The sequence below is a fragment of the Odocoileus virginianus genome, chromosome 18, assembly GCF_023699985.2.
Source record: "Odocoileus virginianus isolate 20LAN1187 ecotype Illinois chromosome 18, Ovbor_1.2, whole genome shotgun sequence".
NCBI lineage: Eukaryota > Metazoa > Chordata > Mammalia > Artiodactyla > Cervidae > Odocoileus > Odocoileus virginianus.
This window is the reverse complement of record NC_069691.1, coordinates 21,516,944-21,530,647: the sequence shown is the minus strand read 5'-3', so window position 1 is coordinate 21,530,647 and position 13,704 is coordinate 21,516,944. Positions and strand designations below refer to the sequence as shown.

Below are 13,704 nucleotides of genomic sequence, written 5' to 3'. Positions count from 1 at the left end.
TGCATTAAATTTTGTCTATTTGGTTGGGTTCTTAAAATTGTCTGAGGGCAATAAATACAAGGAATTTGTAACTCTCTTTAGGTTCCTACATAATTTGAGAAAAAAACCCCAAGGGTTTGTGAGAATTATGTTCCATATAATAACTAAAGTTCAGTACATTCGCTCAGTAGTGTATGACTCTTTGCGACCCTATAGACTGCAGCACCCCAGGCTTCCCTGTCCATCACCGACTCCCACAGCCTACTCAAACTCATGTCCATCGAGTCGGTGACGGCATCCAACCATCTCATCCTCTGTCATCCCCTTCTCCTCTTGACTTCAATCTTTCCCAGCATCAGGGTCTTTTCTAATGAGTCAGTTCTCTGCATCAGATGGCCAAAGTGTTGGAGCTTCAGTTTCAGCATCCATTCTGTCAATGAATATTCAGGACTGATTTCCTTTAGGATGGACTGGTTGGATATCTTTGCAGTCCAAGGGACTCTCAAAAGTCTTCTCCAACACCACAGTTCAAAAGCATCAAATCTTTGGTGCTCAGCTTTCTTTATGGTCCAACTCTCTTATCCATACATGACTACTGTAAAAACCACAGCTTTGACTAGACAGACCTTTGTTGGCAAAGTCATGTCTCTGCTTTTTAATATGCTGTCTAGGTTGGTCATAGCTTTTTTCCCAAGGAGCAAACCTCTTTAAATTTCATGGCTACAGTCACCATCTGCAGTGATTTTGGAGACCAAGAAAATAAAGTCTGTCACTGTTTCCACTGTTTCCCCATCTATTTGCCATGAAATGATGGAACCAGATGCCATGATCTTACTTTTCTGAATGCTGAGTTTTAAGCCAACTTTTTCACTGTCCTCTTTCACTTTCATCAAGAGGCTCTTTAGTTCTTCTTCGCTTTCTGCCATAAGGGTGGTGTCATCTGAATATCTGAGGTTATTGATATTTCTTCCTGAAATCTTGATTCCAGCTTGTGCTTCATCCAACCCACCATTTCTTATGATGTACTCTGCATATAAGTTAAATAAGCAAGGTGACAATATACAGCCTTGACCTTCTCCTTTCCCAATTTGGAACCAGTCTGTTGTTCCATGTCCAGTTCTAATGTTGCTGCTTGACCTACATACAGATTTCTCAGGAGGCAGGTAAGGTGGTCTGCTATTCCCACCTCTTTAAGAAGTTTCCACATTTTGCTGTGATCCACACAATCAAAGACTTTGGTGTAGTCAATAAAGCAGAAGTAGATGTTTTCTGGAACTGTCTTGCTTTTTTGATGATCCAGTGGATGTTGGCAATTTGATCTCTGGTTCCTCTACCTTTTATAAATGCAACTTGAACATCAGGAAGTTTATGGTTCATGTGCTGTTGAAGCCTGGCTTGGAGAATTTTGAGCATTACTTTACTAGCATGAGAGATATGTGCAATTGTGTGGTAGTTTGAGCATTCTTTTGCATTGCCTTTCTTTGGGATTGAAATGAAAACTGACATTTTCCAGTCCTGTAGGCACTGCTGAGTTTTCCAAATTTGCTGGCATATTGAGTGCAGTACTTTCACAGCATCATATTTTAAGATTTGAAATAGCTCAAATTGAATTTCATTACCTCCACTAACTTTGTTCATAGTAATGCTTCTTAAGTCCCACTCGACTTCGCACTCCAGATGTCTGGCTTTAGGTGAGTGATCACACCATCGTGATTATCTGGGTCATGAAAATCTTTTTTGTATAGTTCTTCTGTGTATTCTTGCCACCTCTTCTTAACATCTTCTGCTTTATTAAGTCCGTACTATTTCTGTTGTTTATCATGCCCATTTTTGCATGAAATGTTCCCTTGGTATCTCTAATTTTGTTGAAGAGATCTCTTGTCTCTTCCATTCTATTGTTTTCCTCTATTTCTTTGTGTTGATCACTGAGGAAGGCTATCTTATGTCTCCTTGCTATTCTTTGGAACTCTGTGTTCAAATGGGTATATCTTTCCTTTTCTCCTTTGTCTTTTGCATCTCTTCTTTTCACAGCTATTTGTAAGGACTTCTCTGATACCCATTTTGCCTTTTTTGCATTTCTTTTTCTTGGGGATGGTCTTGATTCCTGTCTCCTATAGAATGTCACAAACCTCCATCCCTAGTTGTTCAGACACTCTATCAGATCTAATCCCTTGAATCTATGTCTCACTTCTGCTGTATAATTGTGGGGATTTGATTTAGGTCATACCTGGATGGTCTAGTGGTTTTCCCTGTGTTCTTCAATTTCAGTCTGAATTTGGCAGTAAGGAGTTCATGATCTGAGCCACAGTCAGCTCCCGGTCTTGTTTTTGCTGACTTATAGAGCTTCTCCATCTTTGGCTGCAAAGAATGTCATCAGTCTGATTTAGGTATTGACCATCTGGTGGTGTCCATGTGTAGAGTCTTCTCTTGTGTTGTTGGAAGAGGGTGTTTGTTATGACCAGTGTGTTCTCTCGGCAAAACTCTATTAGCCTTTTCCCTGCTTCTTTCTGTACTCCAAGGCCAAATTTGCCTGTTACCTCAGGTATTTCTTGACTTTCTACTTTTGCATTCTCATCCCCTATAATGAAAAGGACATCTTTTTTGGGTGTTAGTTCTAGAAAGTGTTGTAAGTCTTCATAGAACTGTTGAACTTCAGTTTCTTCAGCATTACTGATCAGGACATAGACTTGGATTATTGTGATACTGAATGGTTTGCCTTGGAAATGAACATAGATCATCCTGTCATTTTTGAGACTGCATCCAAATGTTGCATTTCGGACTCGTTTGTTGACTATGAAGGCTACTCCATTTCTTCTAAGGGATTCTTGCCCACAGTAGTAGATATAATGGTCATCTGAGTTAAATTCACCCATTTTAGTTCGTGGATCCCTAAAGTGTCAACATTCACTGTTACCATCTCCTGTTTGACCGCTTCCAATTTGCCTTGATCCATGGACCTAACATTCTAGGTTCATATGCAATATTACTCTTTACAGCAGCGAACTTTACTTGTATCACCAGTCACGTCCACACCTGGGTGTTATTTTTGCTTTGGCTTTGTCTCTTCATCTTTCTGGAGTTATTTCTCCTCTGATCTCCAGTAGCATATTAAGTACCTACCGACCTGGGGAGTTCATCCTTCAGTGTTGTATCTTTTTGCCTTTTCATACTGTTCATTCTCCTTACACTCACATTTCATCAATCAAGCCCCACTGAAATTTACCCCCTAAAGAGATCTACCTTTTGCATCTCCATCCTTCCTGCTTTTGTCCTAATTCAGGCCACCATTATCTCTTGTCCATATCATTTTAACTTCCTTCTAACTCAACTCCATTATTTTTCTCATGCTCTCCCTTGAATCTATCACCACACAGAAGAGCCATCTTTTCTAAAACACAACATGATCATGTCCCTCCTGTGCTTAAAAACTTTAGTGAGGCTCCTTTACTTCAAACTCCTTATGTGCCTTCTGGGGTTCTTCGTGACCAGAATCCTGCTTCCATCTGGGCCTTTTCTCATTGGGTGACTCACCCACCCCTCCTCCCCACGCGCTGCAGCGTCAGTCACCGTGTTTCTTTCCACTCCTTGAACTGGCCACATGATCTCTCATTTCTGAACTTCACACTGTTTGTCTGCTCAAATATTCTTCTCCCCATGTTTTTCTTCCGTTTCAGCCAGAATATCATGCTTCTAAGTAAACTTAACTTCATAGCCAATGCTGAATTAGATGTCCCTCCTGTCAGGGTTCAGAGCATCCTACACAGCACCATGGTATCACGTATCACAGTGTATTATGAATTTACTTGTCAGTGACAGCCTCCAAATATGGGCTGCTTGAATAAAAGGGACAAGGTCTTATGAAAAGAATCTCATATGTATATATATATATTTTTTTTTTTTGGAAAAAGAGGCATGCTAAGTTTATTTATTTTTTTTTTCCCATTTATTTTTATTAGTTGGAGGCTAATTACTTTACAGCATTGCAGTGGTTTTTGTCATACATTGAATTAGCCATGGATTTACATATTAACTGTCGACTAAAAAAGTTACACCATGTGAGAATTGTGAATTAAGTTTTATTCAGGGCAAAAGGAAGACTGCATCGCAGGAGACAGTACATCAGATAGCTCTGAGACTGCTCCAAAGAGGCCGTGGGTGAAGGTCAATATGGTGAAGGAGGTGTTCAGTGCAATCAAGCACTTACTTTACAAAAGGTTTTCTGCTAGTCAGGAGGAGCTGATGTCACCATGAAGGATTTTAGTGATTTTCTACATATGAAGAGATGCAAGGATTGGGATCTTGAAATCAGTTCCTGAAAATATCTAAACTATCTAAAGACCAGTTCCACTAGTATTCCCTGGAGCACAGAGTGCCTAACTCCACCCTGAACTCCCCCAGGGGGTGTTGAAGGTTGTCAGCTACAGCAGCACAGGTTTCAATCTCTGCAGAGTGTGTGAAAGTCACTTAGTAGTGTTCCACTCTTTGTGACCCCATGGACTGTAGCCTGCCAGGTTCCTCTGTCCAGGAACAGAATCCTGGAATGGGTAGCCGTTCCCTTCTCCAGCAGATCTTCCCAACCCAGGGATCAAACCCAGGTCTCCCGCCCTGCAGGTGGATTCTTCACTGTCTGAGCCACCAGGGGAGCCCAGTCTCTGCAGAGGCAGGCTGGCAGATGCCCTTGTTGTTGTTCAGTAGCTGGCAAATGCTCTTGACAAGCGCCAATTTGTCCTTGACAATGCACACACAATGAATGTCCAGTAACTTATTACACCTGGCATTGTGGTTATAAAAGAATGTCAGCGCGATGCAGATGAAAGGACAGACTGGGGCTTGATCCTGCCTTTTGTCTCCTGATCATCTATGAGAACTTGGACAGGTTACTTGATCTTCCTGAGCCTTTGTTTCCTCATCTGTAAATGGGGATTATTATAAAATTTTCAGATTCTGTACCCTCCCCCCTCCCCAAAGCATAAGATTTGTGATAGAGAGAACAGAATGTAATCAAAGATAATCTCAGGTACTGGCTATAGTGTTGGGCAGGAGATGGGTGGCTGAGGAGTCACTTTTAACTAAAGGAAATCTACTGGCTTATCCATTACATGAAACCAACTCTTCAGTCTGGGCGCAGAATGGAGGACGAAGGAGGCAGTTTATTCCAGGACCCCAGGGGAACTCCAGCTTAGGTGGTAAGGACATGAAGATGGTGGTGGGGGAGACGGGGACATTAGTATGTACACAGATCACTTGGGACTATTGTTAAAATGCAGATAATGATTCAGTAAAACAGGGTGGAGCCTGAGATTTTGAATTTCTAACAAATTCCCAGGTAATACTAATGCTGCTGATCCTGGGAGCACACTTTCAGTAGCAAGAATATAGAAAATAACCAGTTATGCCATCTCTTACTGGTGTAATGATATGGCAAAACTATTAGCCTCAGTAGGTAATATGAGTATTCTTTTGGGGAAGAATACTGTATGTGCTTAGAAAAAAAAAATCTCTGATTACTGAGTTTGGGGTGAGGGAAAGTGACTCACTGAAGGACATGTTGAAATCATTATTGATGATCCTAAACTGCCTTCTCAGAAAGTTGGTGGGGGGGTCCCATGAACTTCAAGCCTTTTAAAAAAAATTTTTTTTTAAATTTTCATTCGTTGGAGGCTAATTACTTCACAGCATTTCAGTGGGTTTTGTCATACACTGACATGAATCAGCCATGGAGTTACATGTATTGAATCAGTTCAAGCCTTTTTATCTGTGCACCAGGATGAGTGCGGCATCTGGGTTTGAGGGCAAAGAGTACTTACTCTGCACAGGAGGAGAAGAGTGCTCGAGGGGATAGAGATTGAATGGGAGAACTGGAGAGAGACCCACGTTAAAGAAGTGTCTGTATAGTTATTTAGAAGTTCTTTGCTTGACAATATACTAATTTTTGTTCTTCCCTTCCAAGGAATCCTTTGGACTGCTCATCAGTGCTGCTGTGCATATGGTTTCTTTCTTTCTTTGCAGGGGGAGTACGTTTGAAGGGGAGGATGAGCTCATAGCAGGGTCACGCTAGCCTCAAAGAGCTCTGTTTGGTGCTGCAGCAGCTCCCAGATGGTGGGTAGGCAGGGGAAAGGGTGGCACACATCCCATCTTCTATTGTTGAGTAATATGGCTCTGCTGCTGTCAAATCAGTAATTAAAGCAAAGAGCAATAATGGGTTAGCAACAACACAGAGGCCCACAATATCAATGGAAATGAAAATAGGTTGCTTGGGAAAAGGTTAACAGTGTCTGAAGTGTTTACCTAGAAAGAGTGAAGCCATCATGCTGATCAAACTTTATTATCCATATTCAGTTCAGTTCAGTCACTCAGTCATGTCCGACGCTTATGAATTTATTATTATGAATATATTATGAATATCCATATTCAGGCCTCCTTTATTTCATAACCTCACAAAATCATAACTCAAGGAAGCAGCACTAATTTTATTTATTTATTTATTTTTTCCATTTATTTTTATTAGTTGGAAGCTAATTACTTTACAATATTGTAGTGGTTTTTGTCATACATTGGCATAAATCAGCCATGGATTTACATGTATTCCCCATCCCGATCCGCCCCCCCACCTCCCTCTCCACCCGATCCCTCTGGGTCTTCCCAGTGCACCAGGCCCGAGCACTTGTCTCATGCATCCAACCTGGGCTGGTGGTCTGTTTCACCCTAGATAATATACATGTTTCGATGCTGTTCTCTTGAAACATCCCACCCTCGCCTTCTCCCACAGAGTCCAAAAGTCTGTCCTGTACATCTGTGTCTCTCTTTCTGTTTTGCATATAGGGTTATCATTACCATCTTTCTAAATTCCATATATATGTGTTAGTATACTGTATTGGTGTTTATCTTTCTGGCTTACTTCACTCTGTATAATGGGCTCCAGTTTCATCCATCTCATTAGAACTGATTCAAATGAACTCTTTTTAATGGCTGAGTAATATTCCATGGTGTATATGTACCACAGCTTCCTTATCCATTTGTCTGCTGATGAGCATCTAGGTTGCTTCCATGTCTTGGCTATTATAAATAGCAGCACTAGTTTTAAAACATAGAATCTTAACCTGGGATGCAGGAAAGGGCTTAGAGAGGTGGTAACTTTGAATTTCCTAAAATTACGTGCAAAAATTATGTGTATATGCATATCTTTCTAGGGAGAGGCTACATAGCTTTCAGCAAATTGCATATTGAATGGATATATAAAAATAGTTAAGAATCATTGACTTCAAAAGAAAGCCAGCTAGCAATCTGTCTATGACACTCTTGCCTATGAACATAATGAAAAAAATGGGGGGGAAGGAAACTAGGAATCTTGTCAATAAAAATTAAAAGAATCATGCCAGTGTTACACTGTTACATTCTTAACAATATGAGATCCCGTCAGAGGATGAAACTTTTGCATTTGCTTCAGTTCAGTTCAGTTCAGTTAGTCGTGTCCAACTCTCTGCGACCCCATGAATCACAGCACACCAGGCTTCCCTGTCCATCACCAACTCCCGGATGCTAGGCAAACTCATGTCCATTCAGTCGGGGATGCCATCCAGCCATTTTGTCCTCGGTCGTCCCCTTCTCCTTCTGCCTTCAATCTTACCTAGCATCAGGGTCTGTTCCAATGAGTCAGTTCTTCTCATCAGGTGGCCAAAGTATTGGAGTTTCAGCTTCAACATCAGTCCTCCTTCCAATGAACACCCAGGACTGATCTCCTTTAGGATGGACTGGTTGGATCTCCGTGCAGTGCAAGAGACTCTCAAGAGTCTTCTCCAACACCACAGTTCAAAAGCAACAATTCTTCTGTGCTCAGGTTTCTTTATAGTCCAACTCTCCCATCCATATATGATCACTGGAAAAACCATAGCCTTGACTATTTGGACCTAGTTGGCAAAGTAATGTCTCTGCTTTTTAATATGCTGTCTAGGTTGGTCATAACTTTTCTTCCAAGGAGGAAGCATCTTTAAATTTCATGGCTGCAGTTACCATCTGCAGTGATTTTGGAGCCCAGAAAAATAAAGTCAGCCACTGTTTCCACTGTTTCCCCATCTATTTGCCATGAAGTGATGGGACCAGATGCCATGATCTTAGTTTTCTGAATGTTGAGCTTTAAGCCAACTTTTTCACTCTCCTCTTTCACTTTCATCAAGAGACTCTTTAGTTCTTCTTCGCTTTCTGCCATAAGGGTGGTGCCGTCTGCATGTTTAAGGTTATTGATATTTCTCCCGGCAATCTTGATTCCAGCTTGTGCTTCATCCAGTCCAGCATTTTTCATGATGTACTTTGCATATAAGTTAAATAAGCAAGGTGACAATATACAGCCTTGACGTACTCCTTTTCCTATTTGGAACCAGTCTGTTGTTCACGTCCAGTTCTAACTGTTGCTTCCTGACCTGCATACAGATTTCTCAGGAGGCAGGTCAGGTGGCCTGCTATTCTCATCTCTTTCAAAATTTTCCACAGTTTGTTGTGATCCACACAGTCCAAGGCTTTGGCATAGTCAATAAAGCAGAAGTAGATGTTTTTCTGGAACTCTCTTGCTTTTTCAATGATCCAGCGGATGTTGGCAATTTAATCTCTGGTTCCTCTGCCTGGCTTCCCTTGATATTATTCAATAGAAAATAATGGCAAATTAGTCTCTGTCTCTACAGTAAATAAAAACAGTAAGAAAAACATGACATCAGAGTGTAAAAGAACAAATTCAGGTTAGATCAGTAGCTCTGTCCCCCAGGGAGAATTTGGCAACGTCTGAGACACTTTTGGTTGTCTCAGCTCTGGGTGTGCTACTGGCGTCCAGTGAGTAGAGGCCTGGGGGACTGCTCACATCCTACAATGCACAGGGCAGCCCCCACAGCTAGGAATTATCTAGTCCTAAATGTCAATAGTGCAGATGTTGAGAAATCCTGAGTTAGAATAAATAAAAATGCCCTAGCTATGAGGAGTATGAGCAACTGAAATAGGTACCTTAGGAACAGTAAAATTTCCTTCCATAAGGTTTTAAATGATCAAGAACCTCCTCCCTAACTCATAGAGCACCTTCATTTTCTGCAGAGTTGAAGGTACAATCTGTGGCGATGAAGCTCACACGAGCTAAACTTGATATTTTTAAATTTCATGTCCTCACAGTTCCTGTGTTTGCAGAATGAATAAATATATCTATGTATTGCAGATGACCTGCTACTAATTTGACTGTCTTAGAGTCAAATGCTTTTCTCAATAGGAAGGATAATCCTATTCCACCAACTTGAAATTGTAAGGAAATTTAAATAGGACAACCATCACCTGATCTAGAATTTAGCCAGACTGGCGGCAAGAGCCTGCTTGGACGTGGTAGCAACCCCTGGTAAAGTATCCATATAAGCTTCTCAAAGGACCAGTTTGGAATGGAATCTGCCAGCAATGCAGGAGACCTGGCTTCGATCCCTGGGTCAGGAAGATTGTCTGGAGAAGGGAATGGCAACCTACTCCAGTGTACTTGCCTGAGAAATCCTATGGACAGAGGAACATGGTGGGCAGTCCATGGGGTTGCAAACAGTCAGATACGACTGAGTGACTGACACTTTCTTTTACTTTCAGCCCCTCAGAAGGAGAGGTGTCACCAGTACCCAGGTGAACCGTGGGCTGTGTGGAGATCCTTCCCCTCTGGATAGAGAGGTGAGCCGTGGGCTGTGTGGAGATCCTTCCCCTCTGGATAGAGAGGTGAGCCATGGGCTGCATGGAGATCCTTCCCCTCTGGATAGAGAGGTGAGCCGTGGGCTGTGTGGAGATCCCTCCCCTCTGGACAGAGCGTCAAAGCTGGGTGAGTAGCAGACACTCCTCAAGCTGCCTTTTGAGCCTGAGGCATAAGAAGCAAAGCAGATTGAAATCTCTGTAACAGGCATATGTTCACACCAAAATATTACAGTGAGTGAGTTGGGGGAAATAGGGAGTCATCTCAGCATCTCAACAAAATAATCAAGCTACACCTGCAAGTCACCTTCTGTTGGAAGTCATATAAGTAATTATTAGTCAATGAACACATTTATAGTCTACTTGTAAAACACTGCCTTTTAAGGGAGAAGATGTGATTGGAGTTTAATAAGCTGAGTTATTAGGATTTAAATTCATGGACACAATTTGTAAATTTATGAACATGGTCTGCATAAAACCTTCAACATTAACATTTAGTAGGTTGGAGACATGCAATAGATGCCCATCTTATTCTTAACAAATAATTGTAAAGCATTTTACAGTGATATAGACATTTTACAGAGTCATGGTTCTGCATTTTTAAGTTGGCAATTAGTCATCTACTGGATATTCAGTGCAATAATAGTATTTAGTGTGTTTTCCCAAGCCAGTCTGATTAAATAGCTAATTATAGTGCTAGTTATTGAGGTGATGGCCCCCAAGCTTAAAGGTATTCATAATAGTTAGGCATGGCTACATTTGGCAGTGTTTTGCTATTGCTGTAATACACCAAGAGCTATATAAGTTATAATCTTTGCTCATTAGTGGTGTAAGGAATGAATAATGTGCTTGCATTAGTCTGTGCTCTGTAAAAACAAATGTAGAGTCAGGTATACAAAATCAGGAAAATCAAATGAATGCAGTGGGCTACCTTTTCTGAAAAACTTTGGCATGAAATTCAAAGCTGACCTTTTTAATGGATATGGATCGTTTCTCACATATATTTCATCTGAATTAAAGGTAAGTCTTCTTCCTTCCACCCATTCATTGGTGATACATAGCGCATTAATGGTACATAGCACCATCAAGCTAAAGCTTGAAGGGTACGGATTTCCTTTGCTTGTTGTTCAAGAACAATGACCATAAAGAATTCTTCAGTATTTGAAGAACAAAGCCAAAGCCTAACTCCATGTGCCTTGGGAGACTAAAGTCTCTGAACAACCCCAGATCACTCTGTTAGTCCTTGACATAGGGGCTCTGAAACAACAGCAGCAAAGTTTGAACTGAACTTTCCTGAAAGAAAGATATGAATGTTCCAAACCTCTCTCAAACCGTTCTGTGCTTTATGTAATCCCTAAGAAGAACCCTGAATTATTAGGGGGAGCAGACCAAGGCAATCACAATAAACTTAGAAATAAATTCAGCCAAAAAGAAGTGCAGAGTATGGAAGGGATTTCTTTTTTAATGCAGAGTAATTATTCTGGAATTGGGCCTTGAATGGAACCAGGTTCAGCAAGTCCAAGTCCTAATTCCTTCTGGTTCACCCAAAAGTACCATTTTCTGTTCCAGTTTTGGTTACTCTGTGAGTCGGATGAAAAGTCCAAATTCAGGTGTACTGACCCATGAAGGTCACAGGAAAGATAATGCTTTATTTGGCAGTAAAAAGAGAATCATATTGAAACAGAGTCCCTCTTATATTTTTAACAGCAACAAGAATGATAAAATAAAAACTGTTCCCCATTAATTAAGTGATCAGTTTGATCTCTAAAAACAAATTAACATCATGTGCCTCATGATATGATGTATCAAGAAGGATACAACATTACTTCTTTGGTTTTCCTGTCAAAAATGAATAATCTGAATCTAATCATGAGGGAACATCAGGCAAATTCAAGCCATGAGACATTCTACAAAATAACTAGCTTGTGCTTTTCATAAATATCAAGGCCAAATAACATAAATGAGAACTACTATTAAAGAAGAATAAAGAAAAAAAATAAAAATAAAAGAAGAAGAAAGAAACATGAAAAGTAATGCAATGTGTGATACAGAATTAGATCCTAGACTGGTAAAAAACAGAGAGTTATGAAACTGTTTTCAGAAAATTGATGAAAAATTAATATGGAAGGTACTCCATATTCTGTATCATCAGGGAAATGTAAATTAAGACAACAATGAGATGGTGTGTGCATGCTAAGTTGCTTCACTTGTATGTGACCCTGTGGACTGTAGTCCACCAGGCTCCTTCGTCAATGGAATTCTCCTGGCAAGAATACTGGAGTGGGTTGCCATGCCCTTCTCCAAGGAACGAGATATTACCACACACCTATTAGAATGGCCAAAATCCAGAACACTGACAACATCAGTGCTGGGGAGTATGTGGAACAACGGGAACTCTCCTACACTGTTGAGAATACAAGATGTTGCAGCCACTGTGTAAAGCAGATTGGTGGTTTCTTGTAAAACTAAACACTCTCTTACCATACAATCCAGTAGTTATGCTCCTTTATCTTTACCTAAAATAGCTAGAAATGTACGTCTACACAAAAACCTGCAAAATGATGTTTATAGCTGCTTTACTCATAATTGCCAAGACTTGGAAGCAACTAAGATGTCCTTCAGTAGCTGGAATGGAATATTTTTCAGTGCTAAAAATTAATGAGCTATCAAGTCATGAAAGAACATGGAGGAACTTTTAAGTGCATATTACCAAGTGAGAGAAGATAATCTAGAAAGGCTATATACCATATGATTCCAACTATGTGACATTCTGGAAAAGGTAAAACAATGGAGAAGATAAAAAGATCAGTGATTTCCAGGAGTGGAGAGGAGGAAAGATGAATAGGCAGAACACAGAGGATTTTTAAGGCAGTGAAAATATTCTGTGTGATATTATAATGATGGATATATGTCATTGTACCTTTCCCAAACCCATAGAATGTACAATATGAACCCTAAAACAATATGGACTTTGGGTTATTATGATGTGTCAATGTAGATTTATTCTTAATAAAAATGATGTACTGTTCTGGAAGTGATGTTGATAATGGGGAAGTTCATGCATGTGTAGGGGCAGGGGATATATAGGAAATCTCTGTACCTTCCTCTCAATTTTGTTGTAAACCTAAAACTACACTAAAGAAATAAAAGTCTTGAAAAGAATATAGATTGTTGATAATAGTATTGTATCAGGTCAGATTTCCTGGTTTTGATAATCACAGTGTGGTTATAAGAGGACACTCTTGTACTTATGAAATACATGCTGGATTATTTACTAAAGGGGCACAGTGTCTCCAAACTTACTCTCAAAGGTTTAGGGAAGGAAAATTACAGATAGAGATATAAGTAGAAATAGAAAGAGATATAAATAGTAATGTGTCTATACAGAGGGACATGCATGTATAACAGAGAAAAAATGGAAAATGTAAGCAGAATTTGGTGAATTTATTTAAAAGATACACAAGAATTCCTTGTACAATTACTGCAAAATAAAAAGTTATAATAAGTGACTGCTATTTATTGAGCATTTACTTCATGTGAAACCATGCTCTAGATGCCATACAGACATTAGCAGAGGTAATTCCCACAATGGATTTAGGAGATAGGATGGCCCCATTTTACAGAGGTGGAAACTGAGGCCCAGAGAAGTAAAGTGATTGTTAAGTGACAGAAGCCTAGTGTCATCCTGGGTTGTCCAATGCCAAACCTGGGGTTTTGGCCGCTATACTCTCCTCACCGTTAGAGGTATGTTTTTATTATTATGCAGGCTAGTTATCACCCAGACCTTTCTAAAGCAAGTTCCTCTGGGGTCTCTAAGCTGGCTTTAATACACTCCCTCCTTCAGTGCAAAAGCCCGTCTCTATACAGCCACGTGCAGACATGAGCTCTGGAGTTACTTCTGGGGCCACAGGACAGCCAATCCCTAGGCGTATCTCTGGCCTCCTCAATCATTACCCCATCAATAAAGCCCCTGACCAGTCATCTCTTTTGTTGTCCTTATTCTCTTCCTTCTTGGTGCTTGCTTGGGCCCTA

General features: G+C 40.4%; 1 long non-coding RNA gene across 1 annotated transcript in view; it reads left to right on the top strand.

The window, feature by feature from the left end:
- Positions 1–9,943, top strand: part of LOC139039496 (uncharacterized) — a 63,551-nt gene extending 53,608 nt beyond the window's left edge. Inside the window, exon 3 of the long non-coding RNA XR_011492798.1 lies at positions 9,580–9,943. This is a non-coding gene — a long non-coding RNA (uncharacterized lncRNA). The remainder of the gene's footprint in view (positions 1–9,579) is intronic.
- Positions 9,944–13,704: the final 3,761 nt, after the last annotated feature.